Raw genomic sequence first — 13,438 nt, forward strand, 5'->3', positions numbered from 1 at the left:
AATAGGTCCCCTTGAAACGGAAGTTGTTATTAAGGGAGGAAAAATGGAAACCTGCTGGTGCTAATATTTACCTTTGTGTGATGATCTAAAACACGCAAGCGTGACCAAAAAGTCAAACTCAGGAAGGAAACAAACGCTTGAAGTGTAAGTGAAAGAAGTCGTGTAAGAAGTAGTTAATTGTAAAAAAAAAGAAAAGCCTTGCCCCTTTGAATGGGACCCTTTCTTCGTCTTTTTTAATACGCCTCATTGATGCCCGTCCTTCTGCAAAGAAAAAGCAAAGCTGAATTGTTGCCACCATGGTGACGCAGGGTTGATGCCGGATATTGTTTAAAGATCTATCTAGTCCCAAAAGGTCCAGCCTTTATATTTATACGTTTATACACAACAGCGGGGTGTCCAAAGTGTGGCTCCGGTGACTTATTTTTTTTCATTTGCCATTGGAATACATACAGTATGTGAACAGTACATAAATTAATTATTAACAAGATGTATTGTTATATATAAGATGTTTAGCATATATTGACGTTGCTTTTAGCGTCTTTAATAATAATAATAATAACAATCATAATAATAATAATAATGCATTTTATTTGTATAGCACTTTAGGAATAGTGAAGAAAAATAGAGTTGAGTAAAAAACAAAGTAAAAATGCATGAAAATACAACATTCATATATTAATTCAGAGGTAAAAACAAGGCTAAACGCGGGGCACAGCAGTCAGGTATAAAAAGTTGAACATCAAAAACAGATTTAAACAGGTGGGTTTTTATTTTTTTTTAGAAGGTTTGAAGGTCAGGGCAAGCACGGAGTGAATGAGGCAAAGAATTCCAGAGGGTGCAGCGATGCAGCGATGCAGCGATGGAGAAGGTTTTGTCTTTGAAAGTGCATTTTGCATCTTTCAGTTTTTCTGCATTCTGTCATCTGTGGAAACATCATAAAGAAGGAAAAGCATGATAATTTTCAATGCTATAATCTGTCATAATTCCCCTTATTTCTGCCACAATCCCAATTATTCCAAAGCAGGATCCAAAATGTTGTTGCTCCAAAGACGCGCGATGCTGTCCCCAGCATTAGAAGGACACGGCTCAAAGTGGTTCCAATAATGTTGATTGTTCCTTGTGCGGGCGGCTAAACAGGTAAAAGGTGTCGTGCATGCTAATCAGAGCGACAGTGAGCGGCCTTGGAATTGATCCTGTCTCTGGGTTCACCCTTGAGAGCCCAGTGGAACATTCAGCGGTGAACCGGAGCGGAGAAAAGCTCCAATGAATATGCACTATCCAGTCGGGTGAGTGTAACCCCCTCAGCCTGGCTGCTGACAGCCTCCTTCTGTTCATGGCTGACGGGTGGCAGCTTACACACCTTTGCACCTTTGTGGGTCAGGAAATCAGACTTTTTTTTTCCTTTTTCAAAGTTGAGGAAGTGACTTTTCTATTATTTGTTCAGCAGCAAGGAAGTGATGACACAACATGATGTGCTATATATATCACTATATTGACACTTACTATGGTACCCATTATGGCATTGGATGCTCATATCACCGAGTACTTTGGTATGTGACAAAAATAAAATAAATAAAATAAGTAAAACATGAAGGAAAAAATAAAAAAAACACAAAAAAAACTTAAACTATATTAGGAAAGCAGGAAGTGAACAAATGTAACAGTTACTGATTGTAAAAGTACCAGATGGAGGGGTATTTACACTGTAGATGCTAACGTGGTCTAAAAATGGTATTTTGTATTGTACAATCATGCTTTTGTAGTTTCTTAGAGTCATGTAAAAGTTCATAATATAATCAGGGTGAACAGAGAACCAGCGGAGGCAAGAGCGCTTGCCGTCAAAGATATCCACAACCTGAATACACGTTAAAGATCCCATCACCATGACAACGAGGACACTGCTGGATGCAACCCGCAAACAAAGAAGCATTCAGTTTGAAGGATGACGCTCAACACAAAGGACGGCGTGGAAGACTGAAGGGAAGGAAGACCAGGAAGTGGAACCTGTTTTGGTTAACAACTGCTTTATTGCTTTATTGTGTAGAAGAATACTAATCAATTAATCAATTAGCAATGAGGAGAAGGATTAAATACTCTGCTTTGTAGAAAGATTATAAAAACTAAATATTATAGTCATCAATATCAATAACATGAAAAAAAAATCCACATGCATTTTTTATGTATTTTTGGTCCATATGTTGTCACTTCATAACTCTTTAGGTTATTATTTATTTATATATTTTTTAAATGTGTCATTTCCTGTTTACTAAGAAGGACGCTCACAGCAAGATTTTGCTATTGGAGTTTTGAACTTCTTTGGGAAAGTTCCCGACCAAAACTCAATCATTAACATTACCAAAAATATTATCATTAGATTAGATTTTTTTAACAATGTGATTATTGTTGAAATGTAGTGATGTAATTATGGATGTAGTGAAGGAGGACATGAGGGGAGACAGATGTGGAAGACGGGGTCGGATGGAGGAGATGGGTTTGTGGCGACCCCTGAAGGGAAAAGCCCAAAGAGGAAGACGAAAAAGACGAAGTATTCCGTGTTGGTATCAATGTACTTGTTCTTGCATGATCGCAGCATGTGCGTATATAAAAACAATAAAACGTTGTTAGAGGGTTTTTTAGAGGGTCTCCCAATGACGTCCATTGTTAGCTATCTCATATTAACTTGTTTTCAGGCGTTATAATGCACAGAAAAGGAGCCTCCATGATGCGATGGAGCCAAATTAGCTGAGTGAATACTCACACAGGAAGCCCATACTGTCTATTTTATTCTGTGAACATTCAAAGAGCAAAGACACGTCCTTACGGTGGACTGTGAAGCTGTCACAATCACACAATCTCAGACGGGCAACGAGACGAGACGCCGAGGGGAGGAAAAGACAACCACCGCAAACCGGCTCGCCTTCAGATGGGAATTGGCAAGCAGGAGTGGCGGAAGGGAATCGTATTGACAGGCTTTGCCCGGGCAGGCCCCGAGGAAGACCATTAGCCATGTTGTGCTGCCACTGGGGGAGGGGGGGTGGAGGGGGAGTGGGGGGACGGGGCTTCTAACTGGCCGAGATTTCACATCACCTTCAGGAAGTGTTGATGGGAGCGCTGCAGTGCTGCCAAGAACAAGCTAAGAACCCAATCAAGGTGTGGAGCTGAACATGGAGCCACCTTGGATCATCTGGGATAGGCTCCGGCATGCCCCCGCGAACCTGATGAGGATAAGCGGGATTAAAAAATGGATGCGCGGAGACATGCGCCTCCAAAAAAATCTGACTTGTAAAAAAAAAAAAAAAGCGTTTAAAATGAATCAAGTACTTAATCAAGTACTTCCTGGTAGAAGTTGTGCATCACGGGAGAAGTATTTTTATTTTTCTGTTTTCCTTTTCCCTCATTTGAAAAACATTTATTTTTATCACAGCAGTGCAATTCAATCCTCATGCTAGTTGTCCGCTCGATCAATTCATTGATTTTGCCGTCAACAAACGCTCCCTCTTCCGCCCCGCCTCCCCTTCTGTGCAACCTCTCTGCGGGTGGAGATGGCAGGCGCTCTACGGTGGCGTGGGGCCCGGCAGGTATTTAGGCTTTCAACGGCTCAGGATAATGTGCGTATAGTGCTCCGAGGTAAAAAACCCCAGCTACTCAGGCTTCCCTAATTCGTTTAGCAAAGCCCAAGGAGGGGGCGCCCCCTCATTTGCAAAACCCATCAGCCAGACCAGGGAGGGCGGGGGCGTGATGGACTCCTCCAACAAGAACCTGCAACCAGGAAGTCTTTGTAAGTCCTTTGTTCGTTTACGAATGTAACATGACTGACCATGCTCATGTTAGCGTTAGCCTTTGGAGACTGGAATGCTAGCTTGGTTTTTATGTTGCATGTAGTGAAGACAAACATTTTTGAAGCTTTCATGAGTAAAATTGAAGTATAAGGTATGGTAAAGTATATATAAAGCAAAAATAGAGGTGAGATGTCGTCCTGTACAATACAACTAAAATAAAGCAAAACTACTCGTCCTTTGGCCAAGGATGGTGAGAACAGTCAAAGTCAACCCACAGACCAGCTCCAAAGACCAACATGATCTTGGTGCAGATGCTGTCAGAGATGGCCGAGGGTGGAATTGAACTTGAGAATTGAAGTAAAAAAAATTCATGGAAAAACGGACACTTCTATAGAGTGTGAAGTTGCCATCGACGCAGCTTTATCAGAACATTCCACCATGTGAAGAAGTTGATAAGCGCAACTGATATTTAGTCCTGTTCCAACACTCTGCTCCCTCCGAGTCTGATAAGATGAACCCAAACACGTCCAAGATGTCTTATCTTTGGACAAGCGCGGTAGCACAAGGATGCTAAAAGTGTTATCAGGATGTAAGACGACAGTAGCTTGGCCGGGGAGATAAACCAACATCCACACTAGAACACAGACAGATTTTATTTTTGTATTAAAGGAGACCTATTATGATATTTTTTTAAATTGAGTTATGGACTCCTATAGAGCAGCTACACATAATAACCAGCACAGAGAGCTTCCTTGATCTGAACTTGAACCTGCACCTGTTCCAGCTGTATTTCTTGCTTCCAGTGAAAACGGACTGTCTTAATTTATTACACCCACGGCCCACCTCGAGACACGCCCATTTGGAAGTCAGCCCTGAAAGATGTTTGTGACTGCTCAAAACGCTCGGTTTCAGAAGGCGCTGCATAACTGTAACTTTGTGATGTCACAAGGAGCAAGAGCCCATCGGATCTTCTCCGACCCCAAACACCCCCAGCATGGGTTGTTCTCTCGCCTGGCATCGGGCAGAAGGCTCTGCAACATCCGCTGTAGAACAACCAGGTCTGGAGACAGCTACTTCCCCCCCGGCCATCAGGCTGCTGAATGCCAAATAAGCCCTTCTACCCACCACACACACACACACACACACACACGCACACATGCACACACACCTTATGGACAACACATTTCTCAGTGAGGATTTCCATTGGGAATACATCTCTGTGCAAAATTTTAAATTATTAAAATTATTTGTGCAATTTACTGTTTATGCTGTACATTATGTTTACATTCCGTGTCTTCTATTTATTGTCTTTATTCTCGACTGCACTCATTTGTAGCTCTTAATTTAAGTTTCTTCCCATTTGTCTGTTCTTTTTTCATTCTTTCTTTTGTTTAATCTTTGGTGTAATACGGGAGCCAGGAAACCACATTTCCTCGGAAAATTCACTGATGTGGTTTGGTTCGTCCGTTCGTCCATCCATCCCTCCATCTCCCCCCCCCTCGCCCTCCCTCCGTCCCTCCATCCATCCGTGCATCATTCCATCCATCCATCTGTCCATACATTCATCTATTCGTCCATCCATCCACCCTCCTGTCCGTCCATCCGTCCGACCGCCCGTCCGCCCGTCCATCCGTCCGTCCGTCCGTCCGTCCATCCATCATTCCATCCATCCATCTATTCGTCCATCCATCCACCCACCTGTCCGACCGTCCGTTCGTCCGTCTGTCCGTCCATCAATCCATCCATCCATTCATCCACACATCCATACATCCATACATCCATCAATCCGTCCATCCATCTATCCACCCATCCGTCCATCCATCCGTCCGCCCGTCCATCAATCCATCCATCCATCTATCTGTCCATCCATCCATCTATTTGTCCATCCATCCACCCACCTGTCCGACCGTCCGTTCGTCCGTCTGTCCGTCCATCAATCCGTCCATCCATCCATCCATCCATTCATCCATACATCCGTCCATCCATCCATCCATCAATCCGTCCATCCATCCATCCATCCATCCATTCATCCATCCATCCATCCATCCGTCCATCCATCCATCCATCAATCCATCCATCCATCCATCCATCCATTCATCCATCCATCCATCCATCCATTCATCCATCCATCCATCCGTCCATCCATCCATACATCCATCAATCCGTCCATCCATCCATCCATCCATTCATCCATCCATCCATCCGTCCATCCATCCATCCATCCGTCCATCCATCCATCAATCCGTTCATCCATCCATCCATCCATTCATCCATCCATCCATCCGTCCATCCATCCATTCATCCATCCATCCGTCCATCCAAATGCACAAACCTCATTATCTGCAACTTTGGAATGGTTCAACACCCGAATGCAAGATTCTAACGATATTTATAGGTCAGAAAGGTAAACAAAAAAAACTTCATAGGTCCCCTTTCATGTTCATTATGAAAGATTCCAGTTTCCAGGTGATGTCATCTTTCATGTTGGTAATCCCGCCATAAAACAGATGAAAGAGCGCCACAAGCCAGGCGGGAGTCGGTCATGCCGGATAGAAAAGGCAAAGAACTTAATGCTTGCAACAGGATTTCCAGCACAGGTGGTGCGGTATCACGCGGCAACAATGAATCCTTCTGCATTCTCATGACCTCGCCTTTGGTATGGGGCATTCTTCTTCTCGTGACTTTTCCTCCTCCTGACATGAAATAGACGCCGCTGGCTTTGAAGTTGAAACGCAAGAAGAGCGGCCATGATGCTGAATAAATGATGACAGCACCTTTACTGCTCAAACTTTCATGCTTCATGCTCCCGGTGTGCTGGATATCACCTTTTTACGGACGGACTGCAAAGTTGGGCTTTTGGTTTCAACTCACATCCAGATTGGAAGACAGATTGGAATCTTATGGAAACCCTTTGACATAACATTTGGGATAACAAAAATGATTTCAAGCAAAGCGCAGAATCCTCCTGCAAGAAGATGAACTGTAATTCTTTTATTTTTTTTATTTAAAAATCAGATCAGAAATGGTTTTATTGCCAGGTATGATCAAACGCATACTAGGAATTTGTTTTGGTGAAGTCGGTGCAGACACATCTATTAAAAATGAAAATACAAAATGTACAGTATAAATATATATTTTACTTTTTATTCTCTTTCGGGGGTCCCTACTACTTGGTCGTGCAACTCTAAGGGGGACGGGGGGCAGTTGCACGAGCTGTATTTGTTTGTCTATGTGTGTGTGTATGTGAGAGTCATTACTTTTATTGTTTTACGAGTTCTTTTCTTGACACATTCTTGCAGGATTAACATGAACGTCCTGGAGTTCTCTGATCAGGGTCACAGGAACATTCCCTCTTCAACACTTTCTATTGTCTAAGCAAATGGATATAATAGTGATAACTAACGCTATATTCATTCTATCTACAGTTTATTCTAACAGACAGGTACTTTTACAAAATGGTTAACATTTATTGATCTGCTCCTGTTGGATGGACAGCTGTCACTAAGCTCTGATTATTGGTACCCCCGCCTCCCAACAAGGCTGTCTCTCCCCCAGGACTTCCTGTATTTTTGTTCTGGTCATACTCTTTGGCAGTAGCCATGAAATGTGATTAAATCGAGCGTTACGAAGACTTGAAGACAGTACACACTAGCTAGCTAGCTAGCATCACATGTGTAAACAATGAGTAGAACACAAAGCCGTCATGTTTGTGTCTTTATGCTGCTGCTGCTCTCCTTGATTGAAGATGGTCGTTTTAGCTTGCCAAGATCTAATTGTTTATTACAGGAAGGCAACTTGCCACATTTCCACCCCCCCCCCTTTCATTTTGTGCAGTCTTTCCTGTGTTTTCTCTAATGGCCCCTAAATTGTTTATGGGGCAGTTTAATTAGCATGTGGGAAATTCCAATAAACACTCCTGGCACGCTGACGAGCAATTATACGTTTGGCTAAATAGATAATGGCCGCGTCTTGACGATGGATTAGTGTCAGGGAAAATGAAAGTGAAAGCCTGACTGAGTCACAGTTGTAATATTACACACGTTACATTTTTTTAACATACTCTACACTGTTAACATTCATTCAGTACATATATTATCACTACAAAGAGATGACAGTTGGCTGTGTTATTATTCTTATTATTATCATGAATATTATAATATTGAAATCAACTCTGACCTGGTCATTACAGCGATGAGACAATACAACTAAAACAACGTACTCACCTTTTAAAAGGGACCTAATGTGCTCATTTTTCAGCCCTTTGTATTGAGCTGCGGACTCCTGTAGAGCTGCTACACACAGTAACCCACACAGAAAGCTTTCGAGATCTTCCAGAATCTGCATCTATTCCAGCTGTATTTCTTTGGATTTCGTGCTTCCCGCGAAAATGTTCTGTTTTAATTTATTTCACTTACTCTGCAGTGGTTGGTTCCACACACTTGACGATAGACAGAATCTATACTGGTATACCGCTACGTAACGTCAACCGACTCTCGTTGGGGCACTGATAAACTCTTACTTACTGCTGGCTCTTCTGACTCTTCCACGCCACCACGTAACGTTGGAAAGGCTTCAGCCAGATGTGGGCTAGTCCAGCTGCATAGTGGCCCATCTTCACCAAACGGCCCAAAATGCAGATGAAAATGCATTTCTTTTGCTGGTAGGGAATCAAGAACTCCAATCACTTTTATTTATACATTTGTACATTTATAGGTCAGAAAAGTGGAAAAAGCATAACAGGTCACCTTTTAAAAACTGCATTTTGTGTTTAGTTGTGTTGTCATTATCTGCTATTTTAATTAGTTTGATGAGCTAAAACATTTACATGTGACAAACGTGCAAGATAATTTTCTTTGCTTTGGCTATATCAGCACAAAAGGTTTGACATTTTTCTTGTAAGATTATGAATTTTTGTTGTTTCTATTTGGTACAAGATGGGAGTGTTTTTTTGAGAATGTTTTTTTTTAAATATACCTACATTTAAATTTTTTTTGAACAAATATGTTTTTTAAGAAATAACATTTGAAGATAAAGACATTTTTATATAATAATAACAATATGTGATTTGAGAGACAAATAGCATGGCCAGTTAGCATGTCACTTGCGACATGACACTTGGGTGGACATATTCCTCAGCCAGGCGTGGGACACTCTGTGTCACGCCGAAGGGACTGAATGATTTATGCATTTGTCATTTCTCATTTGCGCAAACAAGGTGTCGACGTTTGCGTGAGTGTGTGTGTGTGTGTGTGTGTGTGCGTGTGTGTGTTGTGTCTGCAGAGATAAAAAGGTAAGGACAGGAGGCAAGACAACGTCCTTGAACAAAAGAGCAAAGTCATGCAGGCGATTCATCTCTGGTGTTGAATCCGCCATCATTGTGTGGCTCGCCGTCTTCAACTGGATGCTCTTCTTTGTGAGCAGTTGTGGAATGCGTGGAACACAATGTCTGTAGTGGGTCTCCCACAAGCGCTATTGTGTGTGTTTTATGTACTTTTCTTATATACACTGGAACTCAGCAGACAACCAGCAATTAGTCCCCTATCATGTAGGGGGGTATTTCTTCTCCCCTTTCATCTACCGTACTTTTAGTGACTTCATCCTCAACTTTTGGGAGTGGACCGGAGTGAGGCTGAGCGGTCAACAGGAAAATCCCAAACCGAGCCCAAGTGCTTGTTGCCGGTGCATTTGAAGGTGGGACAGGGCATCGGCGTTGATGCATTTGGGCTTGTTGTTTTGTCTTGTCTCCCCGGCAGCAGGGACCTCTCTGGCCACCTTCACACGGGGGCTTTGCCCGCGGCGCTTTCCGCTGCCTCCCAGTCACAATGGCGCACACACAAAACATGGCTTTTCTCTCTCGCTCTCCTCGCCTTTTAGTGTCTCCATCGCTGCCATTCACTCTCTTTGCCTGCCCCCCCCCCATCCTCACCTCCTTTCTTCCAGTTACTGAATCCCTCAAGTTGATGACAGACCACTTCCTTTGACACACACACACACACACACACACACACACCAGCCTGTCTGCCTGCCACCACGCTGACAGGATGAGGCCAAGTTTGCCCAAAAGTTGTTGGAGTGTTCGTGAGAAAGGTTGCTGAAAAGTCTCTCGTATTATTGTTCACAGCCCTACAGCATTAAAAGCAGCATATTCAGTTAAAAATGGGAAAAAGTACAATATATGTGTTCACTTTACAGTTGAAACGCGTTTTAATGGTCACCTGTGGCTTTAATGGCGTCCTAACGGGGATGTCCCGAGAACCCGCCGGTGAAGAGTTCGTTACACATCTTAAAATAAAGCCTGGAGTCTGACAACAATCTGGCAACTTTTGCATCATGTGACTATGCTATGTTTTGGATGTTGCACTCGTCACCACCAATCAAAAAGCAGACAGAGGAGCATCAAAAGGGGAGAAACTCATGTAAACATGTCAAAAAAACACTCTTCCAGTACACTAATGAGGAAACTCACTTACCCACTTAAAATTATGAAAATAACTAACATGGAAGATTTTAATTTGATTACAAAATTCTGGTCGAGGTCATCCGTGAATTTTTTCTTTTTGTTTTTTTCCCAGCAAACTGGCACACTGAGTCATTGTATAAGTTCTCCTAATTATAAAAGTTGAGTCGTTTTCTTCTGTTTGTTGACGTTGTAGCAAACATTAGCTTATGCGCCGCTTATCCAATCTTGTCGTTTTTACTTGTTCAACATTCCTCCATGATCTTTCCGCTACTTCCCGGCGTGTTGACACAAAGCCTCATTGTCATGCAGCGCAGTCGGCTGCATCTCATCGGGAGCATAATTGCGTCTTTTATTTGAGAACCTGGAGATGTGTCCGAGTCAACAACGCCTTATCTGCACCCCCCTCCCGGAATAAAAAAGACAATATTTGCAGAATATTTTCCCAAGTGTAGTAAATCTTTGGAGTGCATCATTTATGGGTGCTGTCTGCGGTGCACTGGGGGGCGTACAAAGCCTGCCTCAAGTTGACTCCTGTGTGGGAGAGGATGTGATGAAGGATCGCTCGGGTTTGTTTTATCGGTTTTTTGACATATTTTGGAACGAAAACGAAAACACTTTTAAGCAGCCGAACACAAGGATTATTGTCACGTTATCCGGAAAAGCAGTACAAATAGAAATGACAGATGCAGTACAATTAGAGGTGGTTGCACTGGGTGTGGATTTGGCTGCTATTGTATTATACTTGATGTTTTTATCAGACGTACTATGGTACTATTTGGAAAAGGCAGTTTTTAACAAACTGGTCTTGAATAGTTGGGAGAAGTTGCTTTAGGTACCATACTTTATTCAGGACTGACTGTAGTCCTCACCTTTTCCTCTCTAGACGACCGATTTGTCTGGATGCCCTAAACCACGGGTCAATGGAAGGCTGAAGCACCGCGGGTTTTCTCTCCAACCAGTTTCTCCAGCAATTGATGAGCTCCTTCCCTCAAATTGAAAATGGGGATGATCACTAAAATCGCCTTGGCCCTGCATGGCATGAGTTTGACACCCCCGCCCTAAACAATCAGGAAGTGGATTCATCAAAGAAAATGACTTCATCCCAGTCTTCAGCAGCCCAGTCCCTCTACCTTCTGCAGAATACCAGTTTGTTCCTGATGTTTTTCCTGGACAGAAGTGACTTCTTTGCTCCCGTCTTGACACCAAGCAATCATCCAAGAGCCTTTGCGTCCTTGTGTGTCCACGCACTCACGCCATCTTGTTACCGTTCTTGGGCAAGCGCTGAATCAGCTTTCATCGACAGTCCTGACACTTGCTGACCGTTCTAACCAACCAGATCATTTCCAACCTAAGTTCACGTGATGTCAGCTGGTCCTTTCAAGGCGGCACTGAAGTGCTGACCAGCAAAACAGTGGACTGTATTACGTAACGTACTGTTAACAAATGCTAAGTAGCTTCTTAAAGCTAATGGCGTTTTAGTGTAAGTCCTTCTGATGTTTGAAGTATTCTTTGTTCAGGTTCGTATACTGAATATTTGCTCATTTGTGCTTTTTCCACGGCAGAATGTGGCTCGTTCTTCTGGGAAAAAGATTTGAGGTCTAAGGATGTGAAAAAGTACCTTGCTTGAATGACTAATGAGGCTAATAGTTCGCTAGTTATTACATTTGGCGGAGAGCTCCTTTTTTGGGAGAGACATGAATCTAGATTTGGTCTACTGTATTGGTCAGTCGCTCTGCTTCCATATGAAATGAAACATTTGGTAGATAACATCAACCACAGCTTTACCTCCATTTTGGTGTTGTTCCACAGGGACTTTATCTTCTTCTGCAGACTCGCTTTCAGAACTCTTATTGCTTCCTAACCTCCGATTTTAGTACGGATGGCTTCTCATCTTCAGCTCGATCTGGGCTGATCTCAAAGAGTTTGGTACAGTCTTCCTTCAACCTGTCAATGATTGCTTTTGATTCTGTAAGCGGGCGCCTCTCTCTCTCTTTTTAGTCGGGTTCTTGATGGCTGGCAGCTTTTTGGTATTATTGGTTGCAATATTGGTCTATCCATGCATCTTTTGTTTTGTTGATTTCTTTTCTGACTTTTTTATTGGCTGTTCTGAACTTGTCTGCCCCTTCGCTTCTTCCATGTTTACGTGCCGTTTCTGTAGATCTCTTCGTTCATCACAAAGCTTGACAATCTCACGTGTGATCCACATTTATTGTTTTTCTTGGTTGCCAAGTACTTCAGTGGCTGTGGCGTTCATTTCTTCTGCAAATATATCTGTGACTCCTTCAACATTTTCAAGCAGCAGAAGTGGAGCATATTTTCCTCAAGTTTTGGCTTGGAACTCTTGGAACGCAACTCCTGGGAAGTTATGGGTGCTAATACTGAGCACCGGGTCTGACGGGTCTGACGGGTCTGACGGGTCTGGCGGGTCTGACGGGTCTGACGGGTCTGACGGGTCTGACGGGTCTGACGATGCAGGTTGTTGGCCAAAGCACGGCGGGTCAGTCTTAAATAAATAAAACCAATGAAATTCCGTTTTATTGGTTGTTCCTGTGCCATATTTCCCAATTGTTCCTCTATCTGGTCTTGGTATGCACCAATACTTTGGCATTCCAGTCGCCTGAGATCAGCGGTACCATGGTCCGAAACACTACAGTTCCAACCAGTTCCTCCAGAAGGTGATTTTAACTGATTGCTCGTTCCGTCAAATTGAAGGAGGCATTGGTCATTAAAATCATTTTTGTGGTTGAATCAAAAACATTTTTAATTCTCTTATTAAATTAGATTTTGTGAACAATCATGCGCTGCAAATGGCCCACGGGCCGCATTTGGGACACCCATGCCCGTGAGGAGCTCGGCCATCCGGAGGAGCTAAGAGTCGAACCGTCGCTCCTTCAAATCAAGCGGAGCAGCTCGGGAAATTTAATAAGCCGAAACGGTACGAAATGATAGCTCTAATCTAATCTAATCTCATCTCATCTCATCTCATCTCATCTCATCTCATCTCATCTCATCTCATCTCATCCTCTGTGTAGAATATGTGTAAATGGATGTAAACCAAACTTGAAAAAAAGCATCTTAGCATCAATATAACGATATAAAACGGTAGCACATAAAACATTTGTCGGTCAGGTCTGGGCAACCTTTCGCCGTGTTTGTCAGTCATGAGTAATGACCACTACAGGGAATTGTTCTCCACCCC

The sequence above is a fragment of the Doryrhamphus excisus genome, linkage group LG2, assembly GCF_037039965.1.
Source record: "Doryrhamphus excisus strain RoL-2023G ecotype Guam linkage group LG2, RoL_Dexc_Guam_v1.1, whole genome shotgun sequence".
Taxonomy (NCBI): domain Eukaryota; kingdom Metazoa; phylum Chordata; class Actinopteri; order Syngnathiformes; family Syngnathidae; genus Doryrhamphus; species Doryrhamphus excisus.